General features: G+C 42.7%; 1 protein-coding gene across 1 annotated transcript in view; it reads left to right on the top strand.

The window, feature by feature from the left end:
* Positions 1-27,265, top strand: part of LOC138246306 (osteoclast-associated immunoglobulin-like receptor) — a 232,053-nt gene that overhangs the window by 169,614 nt on the left and 35,174 nt on the right. The gene's annotated exons all lie outside the window — the stretch shown is intronic.

Genomic DNA, 27,265 nt, shown 5'->3' with positions numbered 1-27,265 from the left:
CAGAAGGGGAGAGGTACGATTAGGTGGTACAGGAGTAGGAGGTACAAAAAAGGGTGGAGGAAAGAGACCGAAGTAACATAAGCAGTGCAACAGAAGGAGGTGGGCCTGTAGAAAAAAACTGGATGAGGCTTGTGCAAGTGCTTATTGTAAATGGTAACACAGAGATGTCAGGGGCAGTGTGAAGAGGTCACATGAAACAACAGTACGGTCCAATCAAAAATCAATAGAATTAGCTAATTCTTAAGAATGTAATGAAAGTTAATATTTTTCATTAGTCTGAAAACAAATTAATTAATTCCTTTTTATTAGTGGTAGATATCTAATCAGTCTTTTGTGCCATCCAATATGATTACTTCATATACCAACAGGTGTTTCATGATGTTCAAATGCTTCATCAGGGCATCTTATCAAAGCCTTGACATAATTAGTCCTCATAATTAATTCATGTTTCAATGCAGTCTAAAAATTGATTCCTTGACTAATGAGCAAAGCCATCATGAACAGCAGCATCCTTACCTGCAGACAAGTTCACCATCTCTAGTGATGTTCGGCACATTCACAGCCAGGATATCAGTAAACTGCAGATTAGGAAGTGTAAAAAAAGGAAAAACACAATACAGCAGGCCTCTTCCATCTACGTACCAAGGATCTGAAACAACTTTCCTGTATCCATTAGGAAAACCCCTACGTTATTCCAATTTAGGAAAGAACATATGACTCTCCTCTTTAAACAACACTGCATCACAATGCATTAGCCATCCACAACCCAGCTTCCTCTCCTGCTACTCACTGACTGTATGCCTGGCTGTGAATGTCCCCTTTGACTGTGTAAAGTACTCTTCAGACTTTTGGCTAGGTTCACACTTCAGAAATACCATATACATACATGCATTCATACATTCATAAGTAACCCTGTGGCGATTGTTATTGTAAAATGTTATTCTTATAATTCTACTCACAGTATGTGAATCTTCCTGTGTAGATGATCTTCATGGGACACAATTACCATGTATGGAGCAGGCAAGGTACTCTTGATGAGCAATTGATTCAAGAGCCTTTCAGAAACGTTATGAAGGGAAGGAAAATGTCCTCAATGAAATGTTAATATTTTGTGGATTCGGGGGGGGGCTTTCAGTCACCATAGCTGAAACTGTGGGCTATACATACTGCAGGCAACCAGTGAAGAGGTGCTAGCATTCTGCCATTCTGTGCAGTGGGTACCTCTGCAACCTTAAACCATCAGTGACTATGAGGTAGAAAAACACCTTCTATCTCAGCACCTGACCAGTATGTCAGAGACAAGAGAAGCTTGTTGTTCCTCATACAAGCCTGTATAATGCCGTAGCCATTGGTATCACTGACAGAATATTGGAAACAAAAGTATCAAGTGGACAGAATATTGTGTCAAAAATATTGAGAACCAAAATATTGATAACATAAGTGCAAATAGGTAAGTATAGATTTACTATTCGCAACTCCTCATCTTCATACCTGATATATATAGTCAAAGTACAAATATGTTGTTATATATCGTAAAACTGTGCTTACCTATAGAAGCTTACCTTCATTATATTTTAGTCCTCGATATTCGTGACTTGATATTTAGGTCACACTCCATTATTTTTCCCATATTTTGTCTAAACATTGGCTATTGTGAGCTTGACCCTCACCATGCTGCTGATCATGTATTGTGTATTGAAGGCATGATGAAGTTGTGCCACATAGAGAGGGGCAACACCATTGCGAGATACTATTGACAGATAGTTTCGATTGTACTAATGTAAGAGTCTCAGACAAGAAACTTCAGAGATACTCTAAAGTAGTGTATTTGTACATTACTAACTTCTAGGGTGCAACTGAAACAGAGCACTCAAACAACACAGCACAACACGCCAATACTTAGCTAAGAATTGAGAGTATGTGTATGATTAACTAATGTCTCCATTCAAGATCTTCCTGGTGCCGATTCATCTTGAAATGTATATAGCACTTAGGTACACTCAGACCTGAGACCTGTGAATCTGTAATGGAGTGTTAATAATTCAACCAATGCTCCATTTTTAAAAATGAAAGTGTTAGTTGGAATATTAACATTCCACAACAGATCCACAGGTCTTAAGTATTAGGATGTTTACGTTTTTTATTATATATTGGCTGGAAGGCAGTGCCCACAGATCACTCTTTGGTTCTCACTTCTCCTTCCTTTATCATCTTGGAAATGACAATTGACCTGCATGACCCATTTAGTGGTTTCTTCTGTGTTGAGACACAAACCCAATGACAGCACTAATACCACTTTCCAATTGTACACATGCTAACATGATAGGGTCCCAATGGTCATGTTCAGGTTTTGCTGGACAAATGGATTCCTTAGGAAATCCTGTACTGGAGTAAATTTTTTATCCTTTCCTATCTGACATGTATGTTACAGATATGCACGCGTCTTTTGTGAAGCTGCATAGTCACCAGCTGTTGAGGACTCAGATTTAGGTCCATTCAGCAATACAGATCCACCAATTCAGTCCCACCCAAGTGTTTGTATGAGACTGGGGTTGACCCTGAACTAAAAATACAATCAAGAATAGAGGACATTTGAAACAGAAATGTTTTGAATGTTGATGGGATTCTCGTGGATTTCTGACATCCAATGAAGCAATACCCACCCCCTAAGGGAACGCTTTTCCTGGTTGCCTAGACAGTGTGGGTGTCAATCCATAGATACTTACACCCGTAGTTAACAGCTAACACAAGAAAGTCAACCGTCCCACAGCTGAAACGTCATTATCAATTAACCTAACCACAGCTGATAGGACCTGTTACTCCATAGCCTACACACTTTTTCTTGCAAACCAGTATGTTTTTAAGCCACGCCACCTAAAACTGAGGAAAAGAAGCACATTAAAAATCCTGAGGCCTAGTGGTAACAACACCAAAGAGGCAGTTGGCAGATGACCACAAAGCGAAATTGGTGTTTACAAGAAAAATAGGGAATGGTTCACTGTCTTGTGATCCATGTTGGTGGATTAAAAAACAGGCGTCGTCCAGTTTCTTGTCAACTGTCAAATGACCTTGCATAAGATAAGGAATGTCACAAGGAAGAAGTGCAATGCAGTATTGTTTAGAAAAGTCTAACTCTCCAAGAAAGTGACGCTATTGCTTTAATTTTCTGGCAAGATTTAATGCGGTCTGTACCACCTATTCCTCTTTTAAGTATTGAAACACTAAGATTGCGTGATCACTTTCAGCATGTATTGATTTCTTCGGTATAATGGGCAAGTATCATTTCCATTGACAATTTTTCTTTCAAAGACAATTTAAGTATCAATCAGCACTGAGGGTGGGAGGATTTAAATTGCACATCATTTTATCTGGTACAGAACAGAAACTCCAATCAGTCTTCTAAATCATATGTCTATCCTAAATGTGTACCAATACGTCAACAGAACTTGCAACAAGCCATTATATTCTGTGAGTTGTGGAGAAATTTAATTGTTCCCTGGCACAGATGCTTCAAACATATTTCATGTTTATTTTTTCGTCTTGTTATTTTGTAGGGCCTATTATTTCAAATATATACAACTACCAACATCTATTGGACTCTCACATACTATTATAATGGTTTTGTTAGTAAGACAATTTTAAACTAAATAGTATCCTGATTTCTATATGTTCATGCAATTTACAGCTTGGTATTGGTGCTATTTTCTTAGTACAATTTAATTCTTCATATTGATTATAGCAAAATGGAAATATGATATCTAGCAAAAGAACTTATCTTGATTCCATTTATTTTCCTTCTTATTTTCTACGAGCATCTCCCTGCATAAATATTTTTCATCTACATAGCTAAACATCATAGACTCTTGCCTTGATGTTCTCAATGTGCAAGTGTCATTTTTTTACTCTTGCTTTTGAGGATTTTGGTGACAGATTGAAAGTATAAGGGCATTCTGACATGTATATCATCATTTTGGTATTATGAGTCAGTAAATGTTTCATTGGCCATATTTAGGTATCATTACAGTTCCTATAAAAAATCTCATCATTAATCATTTGCAGACACAATTTTTATTTTCAGCTACCAAAGCTGAAGTTTACCGGGGTACCTATATGTCACATGGATTTTGTAATTTTTCTTGCAAGAAACTACACTGTAGTTTGAAGCTTAGAGATATATATATAGAGGTGATTTGTGAGAGTGTCCCTGTCATATGTTAATTTGTTGTTCATTAGACTATGGGGTGATTCCAACCTTGGCGGGTGGCTACCGCCGCCCGCCAGGCGGGAACCGCCATGCGGCCGCACTAACGCGGCCCCCATTCCAACATTCCCGCTGGGCCGGCGGGCGCTAACCATGTTTGCGCCCGCCGGCCCAGCAGGAATGAAACCGCAACACTGGAGCCGGCTCCTAATGGAGCCGGCGGTGTTGCGGCCGTGCGACGGGTGCAGTTGCACCCGTCGCACTTTTCACTGTCTGCCATGCAGACAGTGAAAAGCAGGCCGGGGCCCTGTTAGGGGGCCCCTGCACTGCCCATGCCAGTGGCATGGGCAGTGCAGGGGCCCCCAGGGGCCCCAGGACACCCCTTACCGCCAGCCTCTTCCTGGCGGTGTAAACTGCCAGAAACAGCCTGGCGGTAAGGGGGTCATAATCCCCAGGGCAGCGCTGCCCTGGCGGATTATCACCGCCGGGGGGAAATCGGCAGAAAACCGCCGGCCCCGGCGGTGCGACGCGGGAATGAAGCACCGCCAGCCTGTTGGCGGTGCTTCCGTCATTCTTGCCCTGGCGGTCCAAGACCGCCAGGGTCAGAATGACCCCCTATATGTCCTGATAATCTCTTGTTTTTGTTGCCTACTGACTCATTGCTTTTCTGATCTTAGCTATATATGATTGGCTTTTTAGTAAATAATATCTCTTCTCTTAGGGCCTGAATTAGAGTTTGGCAGTTGGGTTACTCCGTCACAAACGTGACTGATATCTGTCTGCCGTTTTATGATTCCCATAGGATATAATGGGATTGTAATATGACAGACAGGATATCTGCCACGTTTGTGATGGAGTATTACTAAGATCTAGATCAGACCCTTAGTTTCTTCCACCTAGAAAAAGTTCTCACTAATGCCCATTTTGAGTATTTTCCACTCTAAATGCCTGCCTATGATCTGGCTTGCAAGAAGAGATTGCAGTTGGCATTCCATAATCTGGGAGTTTTTTCCCCCAAAGTACAGGTGATTCCTTTCTGCAGTCACTTCACCAATTCATGTAAGTGTCTTTGGAAAGGAACCACTACTGAAGGAGAAAAAAGCCAGGTGCAATACATCACCAGGTTATAGACAGCAGACTTAAAAATAAAGAGGTCTGAGATCCAGGATAAAAGCCCTGCAATCAAAATTCACAACGCTGCCAGTGATTAACAAACAAACTGACAGCAGAAAATTACTGGACAAGGAAAATTGCTAGCTTCAAACTAAGAAGTAGCAAGAGTGCTGCCCACTTGCGGCCCGTGGTCGGATCGGCGGTCCGCGTCTCGGGCGGCCGGTCCTGCTGCAGGCCATTCTTTGGGCCGCAACGTGTTTTCTCAGCTGCGGTGCAGCCCGTGGGTCCGCTCTTGGGCTCTGGGCCGCTCCGCATGTGCTGGCAGCCCCCATGAGTTTTTTTTTCTCTTACCTGCTGTGCTGGAATACTTTTACTTCTTCTTTTTTATTTTTTTCTTCTTGTGCCCATTTATTCTTTTTCCCAGAGTTCCTTCCCTGCATGCAGTGCTTACTTCCTTTTCTAACATGGCATTTTCTCTATTCAGCTATATGTGGCTTTCACAATCCAAGATGGTATCATTAGTTCTTCCTGCATGTCACTTCTTGGTAGTGTAAAAGCAAAGAAGGCCTTCTTTTCCTTGCGTTGCAAACACTTCCATCCTGGTGGTATTCCTTGCTCCTGCTCCCACTCATCCTGGATCTCTGTCCTGTTTTTTCCAGCAGTTTGGTTGTTCCTGATTCCAAGTTCTTACTTTTTTTCTTTTTGCCTCATTTCAGGAGTTCCTGTGGTTTGAGTTTTTTCCCCATATTTTGGGTTTTTCCTCTGGGACTCCTTCTAGAGGGTACGGCCTGCTAGGTGTAGTATTGTCAGCTGCACCGTGGCTACTGGAAGGGGTCACCTTTATCTTGGCCAATCCAGAACAAGCAAGAAACCAAGTGGTGCCCCTAGACTTGCAGACTACAGTGGTAAGAGAAGCGCAAATCGTGACAAGTGCTGCATGGCAATGCTACTTTTTATCAATGTAGTCAAAATTACCCGGAAGTAAAAAAAGAGATGAGGAAATCCTGGTACCACTACTGTGGACTGGGAAATGATATAACAATGGCGCAAGAGAGGTGGGCTATATTATAGTATTCAAACTGGTGGTATTCTGCGCCCTCCATGCTGACATCTCCAGTTCTTTCACAGCACTCTATGGCATTGTGGAAGACACCACCACCTCAGTCTCAAAATCAGTGCCCACAGGCTGAAATCATAGAGAAGGAACAAGACTACAAGGACCCAACTCCACAACGCCGCCACCAGCGTGGTGACCTCAGCCACAGCTATACCATCGTCTTTGTGCAAGCCCCATATTATGAACACAGTTTTTTCTCCAAACATCATGACACTGCGTTCTCTGATAAAGTAACATGTTGCTCCTCATAGCAATTACTCCTGTCCCCGGAGAAAGTTTCCATTTGAAATATGAGAACTGCACAGTTCTTCGTATGTAGTCTCTTTATATATCATATCCACGGTACCACATATAATTTCCCGATGCCCACAATAGTTCACTCTGCCACCATCATATTTTGAGATTTGCAAATCTTGTACCCGTTTTGGTGCTAAAAATATTTTTTCACCATTGGTCATTAGTGGAAAATGCCTCATTCTGCAAGCATTCTGCAGTTTTAAATTAAATATTTAGATGTTGTTTTCAAGCAAATTTAAAAATGAAAGAATGTGTCTACCTAGTTGATTTCAAATATGGTTACATTCTTGACTAAGCAAGATATGCTTTTCTATAAGCATTGAGATTTATTTCCACAGTTGCTCCACCAAAAAGATCAGGATCAAATGTGAACAGAGGTGCCATCTTAACACTGGGTTAGGTTTCTGTCCCATTTCTGAAGGACTTTCATGCAAAAGCTTCTAAATTAACCAAGACCAGGCACTCCACTGTGTTCAAAGCAACATCGTGATTGTGCAGCCAGTCCCTTCTCCATTTCCAGATCCTTATTTAAATGTTGTGAATTTTGGACGTGTCCATTCTCCTATTCTCAAATCACAGGACTTACATGCCCCAGAGGAATAATACAATATGCAGGAGCACCTTGTGCCTAGTTTTTTCACCCAGACACTTTTTAGGAGAAAGTTTGGGTGACACTCTATGAGAAAAATGATGAAAAGCATGCGGGTATTGGCACAGAAACATCAATTCACACTTTTTTCCCAAAATCAATTAATCAGGAATCCTTCTGCGCCCAGACTTACTGATGCCTTGGTATTGCTAATTCTGAGTGGGGTAAAATACCGTTTTCTGGCCCACTCATAAGATGTCCCTTGCTGATTCTTATATTTCCTTTTTCTTATCTGTTTAGCTTTAGAGTATTATTTTCCAAGCATATGTACAGTATCATCGTGACAAATGATTACATGCGCCTTCAGCAGGAAAGGGCCGGCATGTAGAATTGTTTTGTGATTGGATATTTAAAAACATATGGATGATTCATGGCTAACGTTCCCCCTAATTTGATACCTCCTCATGCCCCAATGAAGGGTCTTTGTGCACTGGAGTCATGGTTATGTATATATCTATGTATATGGTGATTCTATAGCTTAAGCCTAATCAAAAGGCAGCAGAGTGCTGTGCAGGGTCAAAGAGAAGCATAAAGTCATAGAGTGTTAGGAGAGGTAGCTGGGCTGTGGTTGGTTAATGCATTGTGATGTTGTTCTTTGAAGAGGTGAATCTTCAACTCTATCCTAAATTGGAGCAAGAATGGCCATTCCTGATGGATAAGTGGATGTTGAACAAGTTCCTGAGGTGCAGAGGTAGAATGAGCCTACTGCTGCATGTTGTTTTTTTTCTTTTTATATAGTATTTAGCCTGCAGTCTGATGTTGTTCTGGCTACAGGTGTGCTCTAGTACTGGTGTGATTGTCTTAAAAATAAGTGGGATTGCTTGCTGTGATGGCTTTGTAAATGATGCAGCTGAATTTGAAGACTGTCAGCCACATTCAATACAGTCTGTCATGTTACGCTTCTGACTTGGCTGGCAGCCACTGGGGTGGGCAGAACAGTCTTGAACTGGTTCCACTTATCAGAGGGATGTCAGGCAATTGCCCAACCCCCATTTTGATCTCGGTTTAGGGCTATCAAACGGGGTGTGCCACAGGGCCTGATCCTTCTTAATATCCATATGGCCTCCTTCATGTCACTTATTAAATCTCATAAGGTAAATTTAATTAATTATGCCAATGACACCCAACTTATTCTGTCACTGGCAGGCAACTAGCAGGCTTCCACCTTTCATGAATGTATAACGGTTATTATCCAGTGGCTTAACTTTAATTCTCTGAAGTTTGATGAGGTTAAGACTGAACTTTTATGTTGTTCACTCAACAAAGCTCCACTTGTACTTCCTGCCAACTTTTGGCCAGTGTCATCTGACAGGATTTTTGCCCCTCCGACTCCGTCTGGAATTTAGGAGTTATTGTTGATAATAAACTTAGGGTCATATTTACAAGAAACTGGTGCATCAGTGCTAATGCTCCAGTTTTCTTGCATGCCCCTGTCCGACCTAATGACACCATGGGTGCACCGTATTTAGAATACAGCACACCATGGTGCACGTTAGGCCAATAGCGTTAACATTTTTGATGGTGCTTTGCTGCTCTAGCATAAAAATTTTTGACCCTAGTGCAGCAAAGTGCAAAGAGGCCCATTGATTAAAATTGGTGTGTCACTTTAACGCATGCTTTGATCAAGCGTTAAAAATGATGCCAAAAATGGTGCAGTGAAATCTTGTAAATTTCACTGCGCCATTTTTTTGGGCTTCCTAATGCCAATAAGCCCCCTTTACATACATTATGTCTGACACAAGCATATTTTGGCGCTAGGGGTTGCAAAGTGGCGCAATGTATGCACTACACAACTTTGTAAATATGGTGTGGTGAAAATTGCCACCATGAGCCACATTAGCATTAAAAAATTCTGATAGTCTGGAGCAAGGAGGCACTAGGGCCTTATATATCTGACCCTTAGTATGGGGAGCCATGTGAACAAAGCTTCAGGTAACTGTTTTTCACTTCTGAGAGTACTGCGGAGGATACTTCTGGTGTTGCCCCCCCTGTTAGAGCATTGGTAATTTGTAGTGTTGTCCTCAGTGGATTGGGTTACTGCAATGCATGTGCGGTGGTGAGCGGCTATATGGAGGGGGAGAAGTTCTGCCCCCAACATACTTATACACAGACATTGGGAGACTGTACGGCACAGTTGGCTGAGCTGAAAGCTCTGTTATTAGCCTTGGAACATACGGATCCGGCACAGTTTACACTGCTTGTTTGTGATTCCTATTACTGTGTTCAGTCTTTCAATTAATATTTGCATTACTGTAGGTTAAATGGATTCAGAGATTCCAAGGGTAACACCATAAAACACAGGTTACTGTGGGGGAAGGTTGCGGCTCTGAAGGAGACGCTTCCTAAGGTCCATGTTGTGCATACACTTGGACACCAGCGCGTTGGAATACACGTTGCTGGAAATACTTTGGCTGATGAAGCCGCCAAATCGGCAGTGGCAGTTGCCACTGTGGCCGCAGTAACTCGTTCGAGTTCCAAACCAGACACAGAGATTTTGGCAGCCATAAATGCTACGGCTGATGGCACGCCATATCCTAAAGGATTTCCGTCTAAATATCATTACTCAATGGGTGGTATGCTGAATGCTGTGGTTAAGATTCCAGGTGTAGGTGTACGTGATATGCCCAATAAAATTGTGCGACCTCAGTTAATTACTGCAGCACAAAAATGTGGTTTCAACACCTTCTCCACCTGCTCAACCTCTGATCTTTCAGGAAGAAAATGACCATGTATTACTAGAAAAAAGGTAACAACAAACCCTAGCCACAGAAAGAAAGCCATCATGAAAAGCCACAGATCGTTCCAAGGAAAACTAAAATATGTATCTTTAAGCCAATACATCAGCTTACGTGGACCCGGGTCTGGTGTTGAAGAGGACAAAGAGTCCGACATACCATCATCATTGTTACTAAAGCATCCGGAGGAAGTTCTCGCAAAAGGTGCCACCGTAAACAAAGGAGCAGCAGGTGTCTCTCGCCGTGGTACACTGTAGATAACACCCTCAGTAACATCAGTAGTTACAGCAACTTGATCAAAAGATTCCAAATCATTTGCCATTAGTGGAACAATCGTAAGATCAGCTTCCACCCTCCCCAAGCTCGGAGAAGAAACAGCGTCGGTGCAAATCAACTGCAGCGGAACATCTTCCCCAGTAGTGAGAGGGATTCGGGAACTACTGGGCGTTCCTCTTGGTCTGCTGTGCAGAATCGGCCACATGTTGTAACTTGACATTGTTGATGGAGACAAAGTGATTTCCTCTGGCTCCTTGCAACGGCGGCAAAATCACAGTTCTTGTTCCGTGGATCCACAGTACAGGGACTGGCGCTCGATACGAAGGGACAAATTATTTTTTCACTGTGACCTTTTCACGCACAAGATACCCAACTCTGGGAATCCAACTAGTAGGCGTTACTGGCTCATCCGTAATTCCTGTGGAGGCAGCACTGGCAGAAGAGTTATCTTCATGGAATTGTTGTAAATCCTGCAAAACAGTGACACAATCATTTATGTAAAACGGTGTTTCCGCCGCCTCCACACCAGGACCATCTAGATCTGGAACAAACATTTGTGTTCCGAACAGGCACTCATATGAAGTATGACCCCCCAGGGACCTTCTAGGCAAGTTATTCAGTGCTCTCTGTACTCCGTACAGGTGGGTTAGCCAACTACGACCCGTACCTATAACTCTGGCCGTTAAGGATTGCTTCAAATCGCGATTTAAACGCTTCACAACAGAATTTCCCTCGGGGTGAAATGGAGACGAGAACTGGAGCTGGACCCCCAACGAAGACATGGTGTCCCGGAACGCCTTAGAGGCAAAAGCAGGGCCCTGGTCCGAATGGAAAGCCGCAACTGCATATGTATCGACAAAGATGCACAAATCTTTAATAACAGTTAGAGCGTCAGCCCAGCGCTGTGGCCACACCCACACAAATCTGGAGCACGAATCTACAGCTACCAAAATATATTTGTATGCACTATCTGGTGTCAGCGGACCACAATGATCCAAGTACACACACTCTGTAATGGTTTATTTGATATCAGAAGGGGCGTCTGCTGCGGGCGTCTAGCCATGGAAACTTTAATTTGTTGACAGATGTCACACCAAAGGGCATACTGCTTTGTCTCTTTATAGAGACCAGGCCACCAGTAACGGGCCTGTAACAGAGAAATTGTGGCAGCCAATGCTCTTCTGGTGGGTGCCCCTGAATGCGTACTATACCGTCTCTAAAGAGTTCAAATTGCCACTGTTAAACTAGCCTTGGACAGACCTAGAAAAGCCTCTGCCTCGTTGGCATTGAGGGATCCCATTGCTTGCAGCTAAAACAAAGAATTTTGTTTAAATCGCTTTGTATTGTTTTTGAAGCTCTTCAGGGTATGGGTCTGGTTCTCTTACAAAAGAGATTAAGAAGATACCTCCCCAACAAATATCTTCGCTCTTCCTCAGCCAACTTGGTATGCTTGACTAAGTTTAGAAAATCCAGACAAGGTGACCGGACCCATACGTTTGGGGCAGCTAAGCTCTGCAACCAACTACCAGTTTGTTAAGGTCCTTAACTGACTTATTGCCATTTTAGAAGGCCCTCAAGACCTGACTTTTTCCTAACTAATCTGAATTTGTTCTTGGAACTGTCCGTCTGGTTTATTAGTTCTCTATCCCACGCTTAGCGGCTATTTCTAGTCTTCATTTCTCAGGTTCTCCTGTCAGTGGCTAGCGCCAGGATACCAGTAGGGGGCAGAGTATTTTATAATTGTTATGAATAAATAAATACACATTTAAAGCCAATATTTGAATGATAAATAGTGGTGTGATAGTCACTCATTTTTACTCATATTATTACCCCAGGGTGCCAGGGGGATTGCAGCTATGGCTGTCATGTATTACCCATGCAAAGGCATTACAAATTGATAATGTATTTTTTTTACTTTACTGCTGCAAACCCTGCCAATGCACTGATGTGATCACTGATATTACATCACTACATTAGTAACTCTGGATGATTTCCATTGAACATTAGTAGCGTTTGTAACAGGAAAGGTTGAAGGCCCGGATCTAAAATTGTTTATTTTTCAGATTACAAACCACAACATGCAAAATTCCTGGCCTCATAACCGGGGAAGACAAAACAGTGCTCCAAACATGGGTAAATAGCTGATCATGATATAACCTAGTATTTGCAAAAACTTTTGTTTCTGAGGGTCAGCTCCTAATGAGGCCTAGCCACTTTCAGAGAATAGATACATTAATCAGAAGAATGAGTTTTGGTCTAGCACGACCTGTTGCATGATGCACGTACCCTGTGGGATTTTCTTACTCACTTGGCCAATTAAAAATTTTTTAAATTATTAAATTTGCTCTCCTTAAAAAATAAGTGTGAAGGATGTGGCTTTATGCTTATAGGGCGGGAGGGATGGCTTTGCCTAGTTTAGAAGATGTTACGCAGATCGCAAGGAGAGGACACATTAGCCCTCCTGGGTTTTACAGAATTTGAGGGTCATGACAAATTAGTTGCTGCGAGTTTCAGACAAGTATTGGGTCCAAGCGGATAAAGTGATCGCCGGAGGGACTATATGGAATTTGGCATAGAAACCCAAAGTAGATATACCACTAAGTATTTATTTGAGCACACCCACATGTAGCACTTTAGAGGTTTCGATTACCTTACATTACATTCCTTGAAACGTGGAAAGCTGGTCACTGTCTAAGTTCTACAAATTGCCAATACTTCTTCACTTCCTTATTGGTCCCATTGGCCAGCAGTTCACAGACAACCAACAGAAGATAAGGAGTGTTCCAACCTTTCAAGGGATATTGGGTAAAATACACACAGCACAATAGGGAAAGAGGCCCACGATAAAATGTTATACAATTGGTACTTTTACCCAACTAGATTGAAGAAATTCCACCCTCAAATGTGTGATCTTTGCTTGAGGGGGATGCGGACTCATTGGGTATTTTAGACATATGTGGAGAGACTGCCCATTCATGAAACCTTTAAGGCAGAAATCCTGTCAGCGCTGAAAATTATACTGAGTTATCTACGATGAACACTGATTTTATATTACTGGGGCTACATGTCCCTAAACTGAAATATTAAGCAAAGGCAGATAAAATACGGATTTTGAATTGTTTGGGAGCATCTAGGACTACCTAGCCGCAAACTAGAAGAAGGAGCCTCCTCTATTAGCTCCTTGTTTTTTGAGAATGTCGATTATCTTGACAGTGGAGCGCCATTTGAAAGTGTTAAATTTTGAATCCATCTGGGATCCTCTTCATTAATTTTTGTCACAGGAATTAGCTACGGCCCGCATGTCAGGTCCAACTGAGAGCTCTGAACTTATACTGCTGGAAAGGAAAGCCAATAGGGCGCCCTGAAAACTTCAGCTCCTCCCAGCTGTACTGGTCTCATTAGCGGCATGAGGTAGCCAGAGATCAATCAAAGACTTTGCTATAGCGTTCTAGCCCTGTAAATCTTTTGAGAGGGTAATGCCCTTGCTCATGGAATATCAGTGCCTGATCATGGATATATTTCTCGATGTTCTTCTTTTTTTTTTTCTTCTTTTTTTCTCTTTCTCTTTTCTCGTCTCGTCTGGGTTATGAGGGAAGGTTGAAAATCACTACAGGTTGATAGGATGTAGCGTCGCAGTTACGTGTTTAGTATCTTTTGATGTCGCCCTATGTTATATATTGATAAGTCCTAATACATTCTGTACAACAAGAAGGAAAAAAACACTTGGTTGCAAAAATTGTACATAAAAGTTAGGGCGTTTTTCATCAATTTCTTGGCGAAATTCTGCTGGAAAATGCACCATTTTACCCAATATTTCAACAAATCTTTGCAGGAAAACCCTTCCGCGACCCCACCCCATCTTGAACCCTCCTTGCGACTATCGTACTTGTTCGTTCTGCTCTCTAGCATAGTACAGTTCCATGTATGGATTTATGGCCCACCACTGTTCCAGCTCACTATCCATCGCTGCTCTAGAGTGAGGGAGAATTTTTGCATATCCCTGACTTCTGCCTTGTCACCTATAGTGATCTCCAAACTTGAGCAGTGTAATAATAAGAAAACTCTAACTACACCACATAGAAATCATGGAAGAAAGAATCAAACCCCATTTCACAAAATCCCACACTAGGGGATGTTTTCCTTGCCCAGAAATCAAAGCTTTCGTACATACTTTAGGCAAACGTGGATGTAGTCCTTAACATGGACACAGTGAAGTGAATGGTCCTACGGACGGCAGAGAAATAGTTCAGATTTATCAAGCCCGAGACCAACGCTTCTCTTGCATTCTGTCACAAATGAAGACGCAAGAGTGCACAATAAATAACAATAACTGTTATTCAATTGAAAATAGCGTCTTTAGCCCCGCGACACCGATAGTAAACAACAGTATCAAACCAGAGCACAGCCAGTAACCAAAGGCAGTCTCAGGACTGAAAAAAAACCTCACAGGCTCGATCTATTTGTGCATTGTTTCCCTGACCTGCAAACAGAAAGAACATTTAGACACCCAATCAATCAAAAAACTTTAATCGGCTAAAAAAGTCAGAAAAGTAGACATCTCTTAAAAAAACAGTTCATATTACATATACTTTAATATACACACAGTGAGCAATAAAATCACGATAAAGACAGTTCTCATACACAAATCACAGAATAAAGACAAAATCAGATCATGAAATATCATTGCAAAGTGCAATATATATTCCTAGTTGCCAAAGCATAGCGAATACAATTAGCCACAGGAACACATAAATCCAAACTATTTACTTGTTGCAAAACCTGGGGCTTTGTTATGTTGTCTAGTACTAGTAGAGCACACAGTTGATATAAAAAAAACGGCTCTGTGCACAAACGTACATCTGACAAAACAACATAAAGTGCAAAGTGACTTTGTGGGGTGGCATTACCACAGAGGAAAATTAGGAGTGTAGAATTCTAATCGACCTGTTTTGGAAATGTGACTAGTATTACATCTTGTGAGATAGAACCTATACCTAACATTAAAAATGCCTACTAAATAAAACTCATAACCTTTGGACTGTTTTATCAAATTGTAATTAATACTAGAATTCAGTGCTTAATTTAAATAAAAACGTGCCGATGCCCAAAGCTCTCCTGTGAAACACGGGGCTGCTGCAAATAAATGTGCGAGCACGGAATACTGAGGGAGCGTAATCTTGAAGCCAATTTGGGCCTCCTTAATCCATTTACAGCCACCCTCTGCTCCTTCAGCTCACTCCTGCAGCTTGCTCTCTTTGGGACGCTTTTTCGTTTTTCTCTTTCTCTGTTTTTCCCGTATGTGTCTTTTGCTCACAGTAAATGTTTGAGGCAGAAAGATAAGTGCCGGCCGTCAAAAATAAGTGCCGGTGCCGCTCAGAAATCACCAGCTCAAATTAAGCACTGCTAGAATGAGATTTGTCAATGTTCTTATGATAGAGTCTGGCTTGCCTCTCAAGAAACAAATCTTTCACCTGCTTCTTTGAGCGTGCCACTATATTCTCTGGATTATAGAAAACCCAGATCTACAAAACTACTTTTGACTTAACCAATCCAGGGAATTGCCACTGTGACTCTATAGCTGCCTGGCACTGTATTGCCCTAATTTTAAATAGACTATTCCAATTTAAGTGTGAGTCAAGGGGGAAGCCCAGATATGTGAAAGTTGTCACTTTAAAGATTACCACTCCTCCATATTGAAATGATCTGGTTTTGGTGTGTTTGGACCAATACTCATAGCAAATGTTTTACTGAGATTAGTTTTAATATCCAACTACCCCATACAAGTATAAAAAGCATCATGAAGAAGTTGAAAACCATTTGCCCTTCTAGAGGTTAAAACTGCATCATCCAAGTTAAGTAATACTGGTATTGCACATTATTTCATTTGAGGTAGATCTTTCCATACATGGCACAGATATTACTCTAGACCATTTACATAAATATGGAAGAGAAATGATGCCATCACACAGGCTTGACGGAACCCTAAAACGGGATTTGACTGTGGGTAAAAGTTTGACCTCTGACACAAATCTGATCCTAGCCACTTTGTCGAGTGCATCCTTTGAAATAAATCAATCAGGGCTTGGTCAATCCGCATCTCCTCCATAATGGATCAAAGTTTCCTCCAGTTAACAATGTCGAAGTCACAGGAGAGATCCATACATGCAAGGGGAATAGATCCTCTCCTGGCCTTGACATACTTCCCAATTATTAACTGCAGGTTCAGGCACTGTTCCACAGAGCCCAGCCCTGGACAGAAACCATTCTGCACTCTTGGCAGGGCCTGTTTTTCCTCTGGACAGGCCTTTAATTTGGCAGCCAAAACAATTTATATTATTTTAAGAGAACTATCTAGGAGGGAGATTGGGTGATGGCAAAATGGAGAGTGTCTGTTTCCTTTTTTAGGTTGATCGCACAAGCGCTCTGACGTGTTGTAATCTATCTGTGGGCTTTTAACCATAACCACCGCACACCCATCACTATCACTCGTTCGTGGGCTTGCCCTCCAAAAATCCTTTATTAATGGTAAATGCTTTACATTTGTCCGTCCTTGAGGCAGTTTTGTTACTGCCTTGCAGACTGCCCCAGTCACATGTATAATTGCACGATTGCCGATACGTTTGACTGCAAGCAGACTTCTTTTTCCTTTTGCGTCTCTCCTTCGAGCTCACGCTGATGGCGGCTGCGGCGCTTTGAATCAGCTTGCTTGTGTCAACAGTTTTACTTGTCATTTTCAATTTATGTGGCAAGAAAAGTCCAGTTAAGAATGTACAATGCTAAGAGCTCTAACTCGAGCAAACGCAATACCCTTTGCATTGCAAATGCTTGTTGAAGATTGGGACTCCCATTGCTTCCTTCCAAGATGATACAAGTTGCCTCTTAATAGCAGCCCTAATAATATTGGTTTATAGTGGGGCCCAAAAGTCTGTGTTATTTTTATATAAATCTAATGGCATGCTGTCCAGGCCAGGAGCCGTTTCAGGGGGCCTCAAATTAATAGCAGCAATTTCATTTCTTACCTCAATAGTTTCACTGAATTGGACAAAACCTCACATTTACAGATTACAGCTTCCCTTTTGCTTAAAGTGGTATCCTTATTCCCAGGGTTAAATGTTAGTATTAGGGTCCACCCAGACCTCAATTGGTCTAAAGGAGTCCATCAGAGGTTTTTCATAACTTGACAAGAAAGGTTGATTTGCAACTAGTTTTAAATTCTCATGGGCAGCTGTACATGCATGTATAAACCATCCTTGTGGAGGGACTTTTTAGAGGATTTGCTCATAGTAAGCCGCTTGGCTGTAGATATGCATAAAGCATTAAAGCCGCTAATATATTCTCAGAGGTTTCATTGAAAGAAGTCAATGTTAAAATTGCTTGGTAATTATTCTTAATGAGCCTATGTATAAAGGCCTTCTTAGATATTCTATCCCATTTGATCCTGGTGCATTTATTACGTGAGTATAATAATGACAAATTCTCCATATGCCCTTTGTCATCATAAAGATATAAATCAAGGACCATAATAAGCAGGTTGTTATCACTCAGGTAGGAGAATTTGACATTGTAGGCTCTCAATAAAACAGTTTGAAAAATCATTCAACTCAGTCTCCAAAATAGCCAGTCGATTTGAGAAGTAGGTTGATGACTGGGATTCCAGCTCTAGCAAATCATGTGGGGATAAAACTCTCAAATCGTTAGTTTGTTTCTTTTTAGTACCCCTGGTCTCCGCTTTTTTTGCTTCAAGACTGTAATTAGAAACAGCCAAAGTGCCCCTATATAGGTACAATCCCCTTTTTACCTCTTCTGGGGTGGGGGAGTAGATGTTAAGTAACCTATCTCCCCTAGCTCATTCCCCTTTTCAGATTCTCCTGTCAGACATTCCAAACGAGCCAGTGATAAATCTTCTGGCTCACCCCCACTGTATACACAGCAGATTATCATTGGGGCTCTTGGACTCAGTACCTCGAGTAATTGTGGGGTTTAGATAGAATTTAGGACCTCCAAATGGGCTTTCTTATAGGTATTTACTTTCCCCTCAACAGAACTAATCTCTGAATGAATGGCCATTATAGCCATTGTCTGATAGTTAGAAATAGATTTTATCGTGGAGCTTTCTGACAGACTATGGGGGTCATTACGACCCTGGCGGCCAGCGGTAAGGTGGCGGTAACACCGCCAACAGGCTGGCGGTGTTCCGCCAGCAATTATGACCGTGGCGGAATTGCCACTGCCATACCGTCGGCCCCTCCAATATACCGGCAGGATTCCGCCTGGCGGTCATAATCCCCAGGGCAGCGGTGCAAGCACCGCTGCCCTGGGGATTATGAGTCCCCGACCGCCAGCCTGTCCGTGGTGGTAAACACCACCATTGAAAGGCTGGTGGTAAGGGGACTTCGGGTGCCCCTGGGGGCCCCTGCACTGCCCATGCACTTGGCATGGGCAGTGCAGGGGCCCCCAGGCATAGCCCCATCGCGCATTTCACTGCCCGAATTTTGGGCAGTGAAATGCGCGACGGGTGCTACTGCACCCGCTGCACATCAGCATTGCCGCCGGCTCTATTACGAGCCGGCTGCAATGTTGATGTGACATTTCCGTAACACTGTTACCGTCCGCTGGCCCAGCGGAAATGTCATAATAGGGAGACAGGAATACCGCCGGCAATGGCGGTATTCTGTCTCCTGCGGCCTCGGCGGCCTTTTTCCAAGACCACCGAGGTCGTAATGACCCCCTATATTTTTTCCTCTTGCGCATAATACAGGTTAGCCACAAACGTAGGCAAGCAACAAAAGGTAATACCTTCCTGTATCTTCACAACCACCTGGTGTCTACCAGCCAAGAAAGTAGGCCGAGCCAAGCCTCGTTTAGGAGCAGACTGGGACAGACAGGCCTGCTCTTGGCCTGGTCTTTGCCCAGGGACATGCCCGGGCACATCCCAAGTGCATCCACGCAGCGTGATTAAGTAGCATCCTTTATGTACCCCCTCTGGGTGCATGTGTCAGTGCAACCAACTCCCAGCCGCAGGGAGTTCTGGGGATGGAAGTTCTGAGCCCCAATCACAACACCAGTAAAGAGTTTGAGAGTGAGTTTAAGAGTCCTGTGCAACAGGAGTAAGCAGCATTCCTTATGTACCCTTCTGGCATATGTGTCAGTGCAGCCGCCTCCTCAGCTGCAGGAAGTTCTGGGAATAGAAGTTCTGGGCCGCAATCACAATATCAGCAAAGCGTTTGAACGTCCCCTAGACACAGACTAAGTTCAGCTACCGAGTGCAATAGAAAAACCTCAACAAAGTGAGCAGATAATTTGGGTGAGCAGACACCACCACACGACGGGTGAACTGGGTGACTTGGCATTTCATCCTGGCTTAACACTTTACCGAAATATGCTGGCAATAAACACTTTATTTAAAATCATGGCTTTGTCTTATCACTGTAGCGTTTTCCTTGGGAAAGTAGTCCCTCAGCCTTGCAAACAAATCCACCCATACCTGACTTATGGTTTAGTGGCCAAGCTGGAAGCCGTGAACCAAAAGACATAGATGACTATTCACAACTGCCTTTTGTAGTACAGTTAATAGTATTACAATAGTACTACTAGAATACTACAAAACACTATTCACAAGCCTATGAATGCAAATCTCCACCTTTCCTATCTTATCAATGGGGAGGTCCTGCATTATCTGTTTTGTTTTTTCTCATTGACCTAAGTTCATCCAGATGTTTCAACTTGTTCATTTTTTGGATCAGAAACTTACATTATCATGGTAACTGGTTTAACAGAAAAGTAACAAATCTGCACCAATAGAAGTGCTCCTTGAACGAATGCACATTTACTACATTGTAGAATTCACAAACATTGGCAGTATTAGACTTGGAAAGCTGCATCAGTTTCAGGTTTCCAAGCATACTCCTGGCAATCAAATTACCAAATGGGGATGGATGAATGCTTTCAAATAGTGTATTCACTTGCAGTCGCTTAGGGTGGCATTCTGAACAACCATTTGTCACCCACTGTGGCACAGTAGACAGGCCTGATTCTGGGTTTGGCAGACAGAGTAAAGGCACACAGGGAGGTGGAAGACTTTGGGCCTCATTACAAGGCTGCCTGTCTTGAGACTGCCAGCCTCACAGTGGCAGTTCTGACCGCTGCCAGTTTGGCGGTCCAACCCCCAAATTAAGAGTTAACCGCCGTCTCCACTAGGAACAATGTTCCCGATGGGCAGACAGAAGTCCAGATCTAAATCAGCCAGGGTGGCGCTAAACTCAGCACCGCCCTGCATATTATGACCTGGTTCACCGCCAGCCTTTTCATGGCGGTTTCATGGCCATGAAAAGGATGGCGGAGAACAGATGTAGGGGGCCACTCGGCATGGACAGTGCAGGGGTCCCCCTGCCCAGCAACCTCACAATGCTTACTGTCTGCTGTGCACACAGTGAGCATTGCAAGGGTGCTAGTGCACCCTGTGGGTGACAGCATTGCCTCTGGATCTATTATGAGCCGTTGACAATACTGCCACCACTTCCCGTTGGGCTGACAGGCAGAAACATTGGTTTCTGTCTGTCAGCCCAGCGGGAAAGTCGTAAAGGGCCAGGCAATTAGGTAGCCAGTGTGGCGGAAACCTCCCCATTGGAAATTCAGCGTACAGGTCATCCCTTCTACCGAACTCCTATTCAGGCCCTTTATGTCTGCCACCCTGCCCTACAATGCCTGCAATATTTAGGGATGTCTGCAGACCCCACAAGCATCTCAATACATTGGCAAGAAACCACATTCATGGCAGTTCCTGTCAATGTAGGAAAGGTTTGACAGAAGATTCCATCAACATGATAGCCAGCTTTTTCCAAAGTTTCTTATTTTTCAAAAACAAAAGTCCAAAACCAAGAATTTGTTTCTGAAAAATAAAAAAAACTGATGCCCCCACATCATGGGAGAGTACTTCTAAGGTGCAGGTGGTCATTTCTCTTTTTTACTGTCTATCACAGCTAGGATATACATGGCAGTGACACGCAGTTAAAAAAAAAAAAAAAAAACATCCAACCTAAATAGGGCAGATGGTCGGAAGGCTTATTTCCAACAGCTCTTACTCCGTTAAGCCATCAGAGGAAGTGTGACACAAATGGAGTAAATTTACCCCCCCATCAGCGTCCACCTGAGTAAAAATAAGGTGGACCGACCTTGAGTTTGGTGGGTAGGGTGCTCTGACACCTTTTCAGTGGAGTACCTGTTCGTCAAGCTCTAAATCGGTCCCAGAAGCCCGCCTAAGGCAAATCAGTACTGACCCTGCTCCTCATGAGAACACTGCATCACCAAACTTAAACCATCTAATCCATTCACTCTGCCGCCCACTGATTTTTTTTATTTGAGATTCACCCCCCCCCAAATCTGTCTAACCAAGGTACACCACTGCTAGGTCACCCTGTTATTTACAATTACCATTCGTGTGACCTATTTCAACATAGCTTCTCTTCTGCTCAGAAATAGGAGACCTTTCTGCCCTGCTTTCATGCTGAGTTTCCCCTTAAATGCAGTTATTTGCAGTATCATCCACAGTTTCCCCTTATGTGCAACTATTTATAGATATCTTTCACAATATCTCTTAAAATTGATGTTCCTATTTTGTGCAGAATATTTGCTGTGCTGCGGCTCCTCCCTGCCATAAATGCAGCTTTTCTTAGCAGTATATAGGACTGAAAGATATGACTTAAAGAGACACACAGGAGCATAGCTTGGAGGATATTTGGGGTAAGACATCACCAAAATAAATGCATTCTTGGCTTGGTAGTTGGGTCTGAAGGGGAATGAGCTGAGTCTGCTGTGTTTGTGTTGGTTTTTCTTCTGGGAGGTTTTAACTGATTCATTTTGGGATCAGGAACTTACACATAAAGTAGTGACTGGTTTACCAAAAAAGTAGTAAATCTGCACCCATAGAATTATTTATTGAATAGGTGCAACTTTATTACTTTTTGGAACTCACATACTTTTGCAGTACTAGGCTTGGAAAGCTGTGCCATTTTCTTGTTTCCAGGCATACCGCTGGCAGTCACATTCCCAAAAGGTGATGAGGTAAATGCTTGGAAATCATCTAGCCAATGGCATTTGCATGTAGTAGTATTCTGACTCGACCTGGTGAAATGTTAGAATAAGCTGGTATACTTTCAGAAATTTTGCATTACTCTTGTTAAGTGTGATTCCAACAATTATGCTATTATGCCTCTTCGAGTAATTATGCTCCATTAATAGTAAACATTTACAGTGATTGGTGCAATTCACAATAAAACTTTACAGCGAAAGCACAGGAAAAGAAACACCAGTGGCTGCTGTTCACATTGATCTTGTCCAGATGCATTCTTGCGCCAAAACTTGACGTGAGGATACATAAATTATAGCAAAAAAATACTGATTTGCATTTTGCATAATTTCACTTAATTATGCAAAAGCAAATTATGCACATTTTACACACCCCTAAATTCAACCCATTGTTTTTCTCCCACTATGCCTCTTCTGACAGAGGTCCCAATTAATGAAAAACAATACTGGCCCATATGAGCTGTCAGTTCTGAACCTTGGTCATCTCAACCCTTTTAGATGGGAAATTTGAAATTCACACCACCTGAATCTCATTGACTGAGCTACCCCCGTGGATACACACTCTGCCAAGAGGCAGAAGACGCCTACTCAGCCTGTTTCCATAATCTGTGCTTTGTCCACTTTACAAGAAATTCTCAATAAAAGCCTGTTTTAAAGTTCTTATATTAGCAGATTTGGGGATTGAAAGACATGAGAGTCCAGGAGGCAGACACTACAAAAGACCCCTGCTTTTGGCTGATTGTGGAGCAGGTGACATTAGCGAGAGCCATCTGCTACATCCTGCAGAAGCCCCTGGGCACCTTGTAGCCCAGGTTGGTTGTGATACCTCCGCCAATGATAGTGCCAGCACCTCTGATCCCCCTCCCCTCCTCTGCTGTGTTAGATGATCTCCTGTGCAGCAATGTGTACTAGTCACAGACTGCCTCAGTTTCAGACTGGCCTGTCTGGTCGTGGGGCACTGACATTTTGGTCATTTTGAAAAGACTAGTGAGTAGGACATTTCCCCAGTAAATGTAATGAGATCAAAAATACAGCCGAAATATTGGCTCTTTCAAGATGACTAAACTACATTTCTGCACCTCTAGTATTTTCAAAAGATGAGAGGCTAGTGAAGGAAGTACCTTTCCTGCTGCGTGGAGCCGCACAGACTCTGAGAAACACTTTGGAGAAACGAGGGTGTGCACGAGCAAACATAGGTCAGAACATTTGTGAATCAGCCCCTGTGTTTTAGGTCCTGAGTTTTTGCTTACTAGATTAGTCAACCCTGGTCCTTTTTGTCATCAGTTAACCTGTGCATTTGATAAAGAAAATGTAAGGAAAATCCAGGACTGGAAACAGAATGGTTGCTGTAGCTGGACAGATCTTTGTTACAAAGAAAACACGATTCAAGATTCATGTAAGGGAGTAGTATGGCGAAGCCCCTTTCGATTGCTTCCCACTCCAACTCCAGTGCTCTCCATTCAAACATCAGCTCAAAATTCCAAACAATCTGCCTTCCATACACGCATTCCACACTACTCTCCACCTCCACGCACTCCACTCTGCTAAAACTACCACAATCTTCCGACCGTACGCGTGTCATGGTAAGATTAAAGGAATGAAGATAATGAATTGCTGTGCTACAAAAGTATTACTATAGCATGAAGGCAAAGGATGCAGAGGGCATGCAAAGAACACTGCTTTGTTATAACCAGGTGACCGTTCCAAGGAGGGCATTGACGGAATGAGCATGGACACTGAAGAATTTCTTCTCAGTGCCGAAATGATGTCCGAAGGCAATGTCCTTGACCGATTACACCTTGCCACTAAACTTACTTCTGCCTTAAATCTGATTTTATCAGCAACAGACCTGGAACCTGTATCCATACTTTCACTCTTCTTTCTGTCCTTTTGACCCTCTGTCCTCTAAATGTGCCTGCTTGCGAGCTATCTGACAATATGTGAGTTGCAAGGGAGTTACATGTGCACGTCGGCCTATGTGTGTTGGTTGCTGGATAGTCTATGATTTCTAATTCTCCTCCACGTCCTAATTCATCACACTGTTTACCATCCTTCATTTATTCCTTCTACCCTCTCCTTCTCCAGTTCTTTATCCCTTATGTGGTTTTCTTTACCTGCTTCCTCCTTCCCAACAAGTGGCTAATGTTGTCTACCTCTGCTTTTTGGAGACCATCAATCCATTTACATAACTACTACCTCAACTCTCTCTCATCATCCTTTATCTTCGCTTATTTCTAGCACACATGGGCCCATATTTATGGGAAAGTGGTGCAGCCCAGCAAGCCACCTTGCTGTGCTACACTTCATCACTGGGAAAAGGCAGGAATGCACCATATTAAAGGCATATGGCACATTCCTGTGCTCCCCACCTGCACTGATGCACAATGGGCAGCCTAATGCCAACGCAGTCACCCTTGCAACATTGTGCAAGGCTGTCTGCATTGCATGCAGGATTGTTTTTGTGCTGGGCGGGGCACCTTCCTTCCCAAAAACAGCCCTGGGAGGCATATTCCTCTTTCTGTAAATAGAATGCAGCACACATAAAAAGGAGAAGATACAAAGAAAAATAAAGATATTTCTCCTCGTTCCGCCTCCCCAGGGAAGGCATAAGGTTTTGGAGCATTCCCGGGTTTACAACTTCTTATAAATCCAGGAATGTGTCAAAATCTATAGGAGTTGCATGGGAACAGCCATGCAACGACCATGGAATGCCTCCCTAGGGCAAAGTAAGGCAATGCAGCAATTAGTGCTGTGTTGCATTATTCCATATTTTTGGTCTCGCTCAAATGAGCAGTACAAACAAATGGTCCCATAAACAAAACAAAACAGGAAACACCTGAATTATACAAATACATTTGCATACCTTGATCCTATTTAATAGTCTATTCAACAGGCATAGAACAAAGGAGAAAGAAAACGAAATACAACAAAAGAAGCAAATTTATGCAAAACAGTTCTAGTTCTTTTCAAGATCAATAGTAGATACACATAAATTTGAATAAAGTGGTTGCTCCGTTATGTGTAAACAGAGTGCTCAAAGAGTGCTCATGTGAAAGTGATAGAGAGTTAAAAGAATTCCAAACAATAAACAGGTTAAAATTTAGTCCACAGTGCTCACAGGCAACTGCATATGGCCTCAAAATATTGTTCATCAAGTGGGGATGGCTACTTGACTCAATACTCTTCACCCTCAGAGGATATTAAATTCCGTGCAGGCTGAGGAAAAAAGTTATTGACGTTTTAACCCAGACGAAAAGGAGCCAATTCAAATCTTATATATGGGTCTTTATCAGGACAGAGCGAAAATGAAAAGGGGCAACCCGAAGTTGTGCACTGTGTATCTTACACTTTGAATGAACTTAACCTATGAGCAACATGTCTCCCCATCTGCAAAACTTATATCTGCTGAATTCTGTGAAACTAATCTGTGAACTCCCTGGAATCTCCCTTCCAAATAAAAATTCAGGAGAAATAAGAGCAACTATATCAATGTACTTAAAAGTGAAACAATATATCTTTGCCTCCCATTCGCTTACCCAAGACCAGCATCACACATGATGCAACCGGTGCCCTTCCAGGAGCCTGTAACTAGGATTTCAGGTTTGTTTTGCCCCATTGTTGTTTCTATTGTATTTGGGCCCTGGCCTCATCTTCATCTTTGTTTCCTTTTCTTATTTTAACTGGTGCTTCTTTGAAACTCTTTTAGTTAGTATTCTATTTATGCTTGCTTCTCCTTATTGTTTGTTATTTTTAGGTTGCAGCCTACCAGACAGTGCAGCTGTCTGTTATGAGAAAGACATCTTGTAGAGCTTCGGAATGTTGGCCTGGGAATGCACTCTGCCAACCCTTGCCATTGGCTTTGTGGTTTGTGTAAACAGATTGTAATTCACATTTTCTGGCTTCCCATTTGCTGGCTTTATTTGCATTAGGCTTCCCAACTCGAGTTCACCCCTTCCTATGCTAAAGCTGTGTTTACAGAAAGCTTCCACTTGAAATCAGTTTCTATAATAAACAGGCTTGTAAATGTTTTCCAAGGCTAAATATCAGGCACTGTCTTCCAAGGGTGCTTGTTCAAACAGCCTGCATCCCAGAAGAGTGTTGGTCATTGGTGCAGTAGGGCTCTAATCATGCTAAAGATAAGCTGACTTGATCAACCCTGCTCATAATGGCAAAGTGTTTGTTGTGAGTGTTCTCCTTGCTGCCACTTCCTTTCCCTGTACCTTGTTGACATGATGAGGGAAGTGCTGCATAAAAGATAACCTACATAGCTATTTGATAGAAACTGTTTATGCCACAGTAGTTCACCATTAGTGTGAGCTGGTTTAATCAGGACCTCCTTCATTCTCATACTGCAGTCGTTTTTTAGGGTCGAGCGCACAAGCGCTCTAGCCTGCTGTTATCTCTCTGTGGGCTTTTAACCACACCCACTGCATGCCCATCAGTTTCGTTGGTAAGTGGGCTTGCCTTTTAAAAACAACTTGATTTCATTTGTGAAAAGCATGCCTACGCCATGCCTTTTTATCATGTTTAGCCCTCCTCAGGCACACCGGCCAACTACTGAAAACATACGAGGCCCCATGTTTTCTGCATAATTTCTGGGCTACTTTTTATTTTTATTTGCTATGCAGCATGATCTTGCTGGGTAGTAGTTGAGCGCTTTGCATGACATCAACCCTGTTACATGGATAATTGCACTTTTGCTGATACGTTTGACTACGAGCAAGCTTTTGTTTTCCTTTTGTGTGCCTTCTTCACACTCATGGTGGCCGTCGGCTCGCTTATGTAAAACTGTA

The sequence above is a fragment of the Pleurodeles waltl genome, chromosome 7 (genome assembly GCF_031143425.1).
Source record: "Pleurodeles waltl isolate 20211129_DDA chromosome 7, aPleWal1.hap1.20221129, whole genome shotgun sequence".
NCBI classification, from domain to species: domain Eukaryota; kingdom Metazoa; phylum Chordata; class Amphibia; order Caudata; family Salamandridae; genus Pleurodeles; species Pleurodeles waltl.
The sequence above is the reverse complement of the archived record's forward strand: the minus strand, read 5'-3'. Positions and strand labels throughout refer to the sequence as shown.